General features: G+C 44.1%; 1 long non-coding RNA gene and 1 other non-coding gene across 2 annotated transcripts; both read right to left on the bottom strand.

The window, feature by feature from the left end:
- Positions 1–610: 610 nt before the first annotated feature.
- On the bottom strand, positions 611–717 carry LOC127490418 (U6 spliceosomal RNA). The gene has a single exon (XR_007918375.1). It is a non-coding gene; the product is annotated as a U6 spliceosomal RNA (small nuclear RNA).
- Positions 718–857: 140 nt separating this feature from the next.
- LOC149127755 (uncharacterized) lies at positions 858–3,158 on the bottom strand. Its single transcript, XR_016229593.1, has 3 exons — positions 3,116–3,158; positions 1,693–1,755; positions 858–994 (listed from the first exon to the last, which is right to left on the bottom strand). It is a non-coding gene; the product is annotated as an uncharacterized LOC149127755 (long non-coding RNA).
- Between the last annotated feature and the right edge of the window lie 5,294 nt (positions 3,159–8,452).

Here is an 8,452-nt window from a genome sequence, read left to right as displayed (position 1 = left end):
TTTTGGTTGGAATTACCTATAAGGACCTGGACAAGCAAAGGCAAGACAATAGTATTAGCCATCTCATAAACTGCCACATGAGAAGTAGCTCTACAATGATTTGGCAAATACTACTTTCTTAATAAAAGTTAGTTTTACATATAAAAAAAATTTTTAGGAGGCCAGCACTCTGGTACAGTGGATTAAGCCACTGCTTGCAATACCAGCATCGCATATTAGAGCACCTGTTAAGTCCCAGCTGCTTTGCTTACAATCCAGCTCCTTGCAAACTTGCCTGAAAAAGCAGCAGATCATGGCCCCAAGTACTTGGGCCCATGTCACCCACATGGCAGACCCAGATGGGAGTTCAGGGCTCTTGGCATCAGCCTGGTCTAGTCCTGGCCACCACAGCCAATTGGGGATTGAACCAGCAGATGAAAGATTTCTTTGTCCATATGTTTCTCCCACCTTCTCTCTCATTCTACCTTTCAAATAAATAAAATAAATATTTTCCAAAAAACATCCAATAATTTAGAAGATGGGGATGGAATTTAAAATCACACTCAGTTGAGTAAGTCACTTCCCTTATCAGACTTCAGTTTCTTGGTCTATGAACATCACCAAAGGAAAGCAACATATGGAATGTATCATGAATTTGTGTGTCATCCTTGTTCAGGGGCCATGTTAATTCCTTCTGCATAACTCCAATTTGAGTATATATGCTGCTGAAGTGAGCACTATATTTAAAAATTAATCATTGTGTCCTGTGGCCAAAAAAAGGAGGGGAGACAAGGCAGGAAATCAAGGAACCATAAGAGAAGAAGATAAACTTTCTAATCAAGACCTCCATTCCTTGGAGGTGATGACTGGAGCAGAAAGAGTGTCCACAGACCTGATTTTGAATCCCACACCACCACGTACTCACCATGTGACACCAGAGGAGTCAATTAGCATCTCTGGACCTCAGTTCCTTATTTGCAAATGAAGATTAAAAAGGTCTCACTTCATAGATTTGCTATGAGGATTAAATGAGAAAAATATATGAGGTGCTGAATCTTACTTATTAGTGTGGGCCACAGAAATAAAAACAGACACCGCATACACCCACGATGCTGCTATTTCACCTGCTTCCTACAGGTAGATTGCTCCTACAAGTGTCTACAAGCCCATATGGCAGCAGGGGGCTCTCCTAAACTGTTAAAGCCATAAATTATTTTCTTTAGAATATTTAACAGAAATCAAAGAGAGCCAAGAAAGCACACTGACAACCAACCAAAGTGGATCCACTTTTAGATCTTCCTGAGCAAGACAAGCCTTTATTCAAGCCCACGTAGTTGTGGTCAAGGGTTAGCCTCTGTGCTCTCCTGCACTTTGCAGACATGTGCTTACTCTGCTGCAGCTTTTGGTAGCAGATGTGTTTAAAGAGCCATAAACTCAGTCACAATAAATGGGAACATGCTTGCTTCCCTCCAGCCTTCCTTGTTCTCATTAAAGGAAGCTTCCTTTTACAGGCTCCTGCCTGCATGCTGTTTGGAGTGCCTCACTCATGGATTTCAGTAGAAAGCTCTGCGTGGGAATGACCCTTATCCACTTTGAATCAAAGCAGTTGGCGACACCCTTTCCACCACTGTCAGGGCCTTTCTGAATCTGTCTCTTCTCTGTGACACAAAGCAGCCTCATTGTCATGTTGATACATATAACATCACGACTTACTGTGATATTTAAACATGGTGCTATACGTGGCCAGGATTTTACAAAATGGGGATGGTGAAACATCTGGAAGAAAATGAACAAAGGGAAATGAGATCTCAAACAACAAAACTGCATCATCAATTTTCTTGCCTAAGGAGAGCATTCATGAAAATATCCCCAAAACTCAGAGGAAAAGGAGTGTTTTGATTTTTTTGTACAGATGATTCCATCCTCTCAAACCTCCTATTCCTTTTGCTTGCATCTCAATTTTACACTTTAGATGTTTCAATGCTTCATCCTGTGTTTTCATGCCCTTCAACCAAATCCCCGACCTTTCGTCCCCTTCTCTTCCCTACAGCTCCACCCTACCACAGACATTTCCAGGCGGTAGGTGGGCCTCTTCCATCTGCCCTGTGAAGCGAGCTAACTATAGTCCTCAGAAGAAGCAGGGAAGGCAGTGACTGTTTTGATCAACCTCTTGCTAATTCCATCTGCTTCTGAGACCACAACAAAGGCCACATCTCCCACATCATGTTCTTCTAAGCCTTGTTCTCTCTCATTCATTGAGTGCTTTGAGTTGTACCAGACACTGTGCTAAGCACCTAACATCTTTTGCCTCTACCCTCGAAACACTCTGTGAGAGAGCTTTTGTCTTACAGGTAAGAAAACTAGGAGCTTAAGTGATTTGTTCAAGGTCACACAGCTAACTAATGACAGAGTTGGGTTTCAATTTAAGTATGTTTAACCACTGGCCTACACTGCCTCCTATCCTACTAAAACTTTCTTTGACCTACAGCGCATCTGATCCCCACTGTCTACCCCACTTTCCCACAATAGGCAGAGTTGACTTTCTTCTAACCTGAGCACCTCTCCCTTGAGAAAATGCTCGCTAACTGCTGCCTGCTCTTCAAAATCCAGTTCAGGAGGTGCCTTTGCGAGGAAACCCTCACTGACACTCCCAGAAAGACTTCACAGCTCTCCCCAGGTGCCCACAGCCCCAGCACTATGTATTTTCCATTCCAATTGTTGGTTTAAGTGTACGCCTGTCTCACAATGTGGGCAGCAATGTCTGAGTTTTATTTGTGTATATGTGTACATTCCTACTTCTTAACCAGTGTCTGGTGCTGGAATAGAGCTTACCCTTAATACTTGTTGGTTGAATGAATAGATATATTAATACATAATGTTCACCTTAATGTATGCTAAATTGATCTTCTGTATATAAAGATAATTGAAAATGAATCTTGATGTGAACGGAAGGGGAGAGGGAGCAGGAGAGGAGAGGGCTGCGGGTGGGAGGGAAGTTATGGGGGGGGCCATTATAATCCATAAGCTGTACTTTGGAAATTTATATTCATTAAATAAAAGTTTTTTAAAAAATACATAATGAACACACAGGCATCAGCAAAAGCTACAACAAATGACAACCCACCCTGCTCCTTACTTCTTGTATCCTCAACCATGTCAATGTGACCAGCAACTAACATCACATTAATTCAACCAAGATTTATTGAGCTCTAGAGTGGTGTAACAAAGAGCTGGCATTTTGCATCAGAATATCTTAGGGACAAGGACAGTGCGCACAGATTACTTGTCTGTAAAGGCAGTATAATAATTACCTCTTTATCGCAAAATTACCATGGGATCAAATGGCCAATGGACGTGAGAGTACTTTGGAAACTGCAAAGTGATACACGAATGGTGATGGCTGTTATTTTACCTTTATTACCATGTATAAGGCATCATGTCAGGCCTTCAAGGAGGATTTAAAGATGAGTAATCAACTGCCCATAAGACGCCCAAAATATGATGAAGTACTCAGAGGACTATGAAATAAGGCAAAAAAAAAAAAAAAGAAAACAAAAAAAGAAAAAGAAAAGTTCAAAGACCTTTAGGGGATTCACAGAGGGAAAATCAGGAGTCAGGACAGCCCAATCATCCAGGGCCTTGTGGGACTGATGTGGGGGGCGGGGGTGTTAATGGCAAAATCCTCCTTTTAAAGCCATTTATGGCCACAGTGTTGTGTACGACTGAAATATGTAGTATTTGAACATAGAGAGCTTCTCCAGTTCTTGGTCAGGGAAGGCATTGAAAACCTGGGCTGGAGCTTGAAGAGTGGGTCAGATTCCGGCTGGGGAGGGGAAGAAAGGCGTTCCTCACAGTGGGGAGGATGAGAACAAAGGCAGGATTGAGCTGGAGGGCCTGGAAGACTCTGCAAGGAGAGCAGAGCTCAGGCGTCTGTGTCTGCGGCTCTGTCTCCTCCTCCTGTGACTCCAGGCAAGGCTTCTCAATCATTAGAAGTGCCTGCTAGTTGGATCAATAGTCCATTCAGTACTCTATATTTGGACAGTGCCCTGGGGGATATTTCGAGAGAGTCTCTGGTTGTACTATTTGGATGATTCTTCAGCGATTAGGAAGGTGAAGTATATAATAACCCATTATGGAGCAATCATTCATAAATTTTTATTAACCCTGTCTGCTTCTGTAGGCAAAATCTCAAAAAAGACTATCTTAAAGGAATGTTCTGCAAAACAAAGCCGCTTCCGTGGGCTTTCAGATGGCTTATGGAAAAAAATTATATAAAAAGCAATCCTAAAAAGCCCCACAAAATTATAGAGATAGAAAGCAGATCAGTGGTTGCCTAGAGCTCGGGCTGAGAATGGGAATAAGGGAACATTTTGGGATAAAAGTGTTTGAAATTCCCCTCACAATGGGTGAGTTGTATGATATGAATATTATATCTCAGCAAGCTTTCTTTTTTAAGATTTGTTTCTTTAAAAGTTGGAGTTACAGAAAGAGAGGGAGAAAAAGACAGAGATATCTTCCATCTGCTGGTTCACTCCCCAAATTGCCTCAATGGCTAGAGCTGGGCCAAGCTGAAGCCAGGAGCCAGGAGTTTCACCTGGGTCTCCAATGTGGGTGGCAGGGGCCCAAGCACTTGCATCATCTTCCACTGCCTTCCCAGGTCATCAACAGGGAGCTGGATCAGAAGTGGAGCAGCAGGGACACATCCCACATGGGATGCCAGCATCCTAGATGGTGGCTTTATCCATTATGCCACAATGCTGGTCCCAAGCTGTTGTGTTGTTGTTGTTGTTTTGACAGGCAGAGTTAGACAGTGAGAGAGAGAGAGACAGAGAGAAAGGTCTTCCTTCCGTTGGTTTACTCCCCAAATGGCTGCTACGGCCGGCGCTGCGCTGATCCAAAGCCAGGAGCCAGGTGTTTCCTCCTGGTCTCCCATACGGGTGCAGGGCCCAAGCACTTGGGCCATCCTCCACTGCACTCCCGGGCCACAGCAGAGAGCTGGACTGGAAGAGGAGCAACTGGGACAGAACCAGCGCCCCAACCAGGACTAGAACCCATGGTGCCGGCGCCACAGGCGGAGGATTAGCCTAGTGAACCGCGGCGCCGACCTCACCTAAGGCTTCTAATCATGTCACAAAGGCTTTGCCTTCTCATCCCATCATGTTAAGCATTGAGATTTTAACACCTGAATTTGGGAGGGACAGCAGCATTCAGTCCATAGTACAGCCTGACTACAAAACTGTGCAAAGATCCAGCAACTGGGCGGGGAATGAGCATCAGCAGCTAACGCTCCTTTCCCTCCTTCCTCCAGTGTTCTATTTCTTTGCAGTGCCTGGAGGGTGAGACTCAGTCCTACTGTACCTTTGTATCTGAAAGATACTTGGCCTGATCTGTAGAACTCTGAGTACCCTTTCCAACCGTATTTCACTACTCCCCACCACAAGCCCTCTATTCTAGGTAAACTGGCAGCACAGAGTCCCCAGGTACCCTTCGCATGTTCCAGTCCGTCTCTTCCCTCAGGTCATTCCTCCCTCACCAAATACCCTCTTCTGATCCCAAAGCATTAGTTACACATGCCTAACAACCAAATTCCATAAGGCTTTCCAGCGTTTTGGTCACACAATTAGATAGCATGTCATATTCAAGTTGATGTCATCCTTCAAAGAAATAGTAGTATTCTTTGGAGTAGAAGACTGGCATCCATTTTGGCTCTAGTTTCTTGATGTTTCTTGGTAGTCAAAATAAGATAACCAGGTTCATGAATTGCCCTCTCTCATCAAACTGCTAATATTGTTTATTCACAAAGAAGTAAGTCTTATTGAAAAGTGGGTTAAAATGGCAGCATCAAATATATGCATAGAGTTACGGAACCCCAAGAATATATGTTGTTGCAGTAATTTGGCTGTGGTTTTAAATTACTGATTAACCAGGACTTGTCATCTCTAAAAAGAACAAATTTACAACTGACTTCACTTCCATAAGCAGTTTGGATGACATGTGACAAGGTTGGCCATAAGAAAGAAATTAAACTAACACAGTTCTTTGGTAGCTCAGGGAGCTTCCACCAAAAGGAGCTGTCACTTAAGGGTGGGCCTTGTGGTGTGGTGGTTAAGTGGTCACTTGGAACTCCCACCTCCTGTACCACAGTGTCAGTTTGAGTCCCAGCTACTATGCTTCCAATTCAGCTTCCTGCTTATGTGCCTGGGTGACAAGTGATGATGGCCCAAGTGTTTAGGTTCCTACTACCACTTGGGACACATGGAGGTAGTTCCTGGCTGCTCGCCCCTGGCTTCAGCCTGATCCAGCCCTAGCTGTTGTAGGCATTTAGGGAGTGAGCTACAGATCTGTCTCTCTCAGTGTCTCCCTTTCTGTCACTCTGTCACTCTCCCTTTCAAAGTAATAAATCTTAAAAAAAAAAAAAAAAAAGTTGGCTTTTTACTTTTTTTTTTTTTTTTGACAGGCAGAGTGGACAATGAGAGAGAGAGACAGAGAGAAAGGTCTTCCTTTTCCTGTTGGTTCACCCCTCAATGGCCGCTGCAGAGAGCTGCAAAGAGCTGGACCGGAAGAGGAGCAACCGGGACAGAATCCGGCACCCCGACCGGGACTAGAACCTGGTGTGCCAGCGCTGCAAGGCGGAGCATTAGCCTATTGAGCCGCGGCACTAGCCAAAAGTTGTCTTTTTATTTTTTTTTTATTTATTTATTTTTTTTTTTTGACAGGCAGAGTGGACAGTGAGAGAGAGACAGAGAGAAAGATCTTCCTTTGCCGTTGGTTCACCCTCCAATGGCCGCTGTGGCCGGCGCATCGCGCTGATCCGAAGCCAGGAGCCAGGTGCTTCTCCTGGTCTCCCATGCGGGTGCAGGGCCCAAGGACTTGAGCCATCCTCCACTGCACTCCCTGGCCACAGCAGAGAGCTGGCCTGGAAGAGGGGCAACCGGGACAGAATCCGGCGCCCTGACCGGGACTAGAACCTGGTGTGCCGGCTCCGCAAGGCGGAAGATTAGCCTAGTGAGCCACGGCGCCGGCCGAAAGTTGTCTTTTTAAAAAGGCTTTTCCTGAAATTGCAGTGACAGCACCAATCTTAAGTCTAAGGGGTCATAGGTTGCTAGCTCCATAATGTAAGGATGTGGCATGAGTTGGTGCTTTTATGGTCTTCTACACAGAGGCTGAATGCCATAGATGTCATCAGTAGAGAAGCAAAATCTGGTAGTATCAGCAAAACTGTCCCGGAGGAACATAATAGGTTTTGGATCTTTGAAATGATCAACACCCAAGGAATGGCCAAGTATATGAATAGCAACAAGAGATAAGTTCATGTCTTTGGAGTGATGAGTTCAGATTTCAGCTTCATTAAAATGTGTCTGTCCATATCAGCTCCTAGTTCATAAGCATGGTTATGGTTCTACCACTAAAAGGATTCAAGTCCCCCCAAGCACCATGTGCAAAATATATAATATCAGCCTCATTTGCATTAATCTGTTTGAATAGACTCGGGGGTGGACCTGCATATCACTATATACTTGAAAAACCTTTGGGATGACATAGTCACACCCTCCTGTACCACATCATCAGTGCAATTCTCGGTTCTGTAGGTGATGTAAACATTTTGTCCACATGGGCCTCCCCTTCACTGTGCTCAACTGATGAGCCTCAGGCACTCCATATCCAAGCATCTGCTTAGTTGCCAGAGTAGATACATCCAATGTTATCACATTTTGCCCCCAAGGACTGCTGCGTTTCAGGAGTTTTGCCTGTTGACTCTCAGTTGGAGTCACTGGAATTCTTTTGATTGTGAGGCTGTAGAAGGTTTCTTAGCACCTTTGTGCAACCCCAAGTCATTTTCTTTTAGACTTCCACTATTAGAGGAGCAGTTCTGGAAGGCAGCAGCTTGAAGGATCAGAATTCATCAAAGGGACTCCTTCCTAATCCAAACTTCTCTTAAATAGTTTAACCCAATTTGCTCTGGTGGTTTTTTTTCCCCCCTTTGGTTTTCGTATTTTTAGTTTTTAGCTGGCTTTTATTCCTGCCTTATTTCCACCTCCAGTATTCCAGCATGTCTCTGACACCAAAGCTCACAGAGCATGACAACCTCCAAATTCCTGGTTCTCTGTACTTCCTATTTAATGATAACCTTATATTATCAGGTAACTTTTGATTGAAATTATGTGACATCACTCTTTCTAAGACCTCTGAGGCCACCCAGCCAACCTGAGTTTTCAGATGTGTCATTGTTGTTGTTGTGATTAATTTGCTATTTTTGGTTTTCTAGGCTGACATCCTTCTACCACTCATTCTCTGCCTTAGCACTGAAACTCCAATTTTATACCTAAAAGTTTTTACCTGTGCACTCAGATGAAAATGAGGTAAGGAACTTGGCGCCACTTCTCAGTCAGAGGAAAAGGAAGTCTCAGTGTCTGGAATCCATGTTTACAGGTGATTGCCTAATAAGTATCTCAGACAAAATCTGATTTTTAAA

The sequence above is a fragment of the Oryctolagus cuniculus genome, chromosome 2, assembly GCF_051225735.1.
Source record: "Oryctolagus cuniculus isolate XC-2025 breed Fujian yellow rabbit chromosome 2, ASM5122573v1, whole genome shotgun sequence".
NCBI classification, from domain to species: Eukaryota; Metazoa; Chordata; class Mammalia; order Lagomorpha; family Leporidae; genus Oryctolagus; species Oryctolagus cuniculus.
This window is presented reverse-complemented; position numbering and strand designations above follow the sequence as displayed.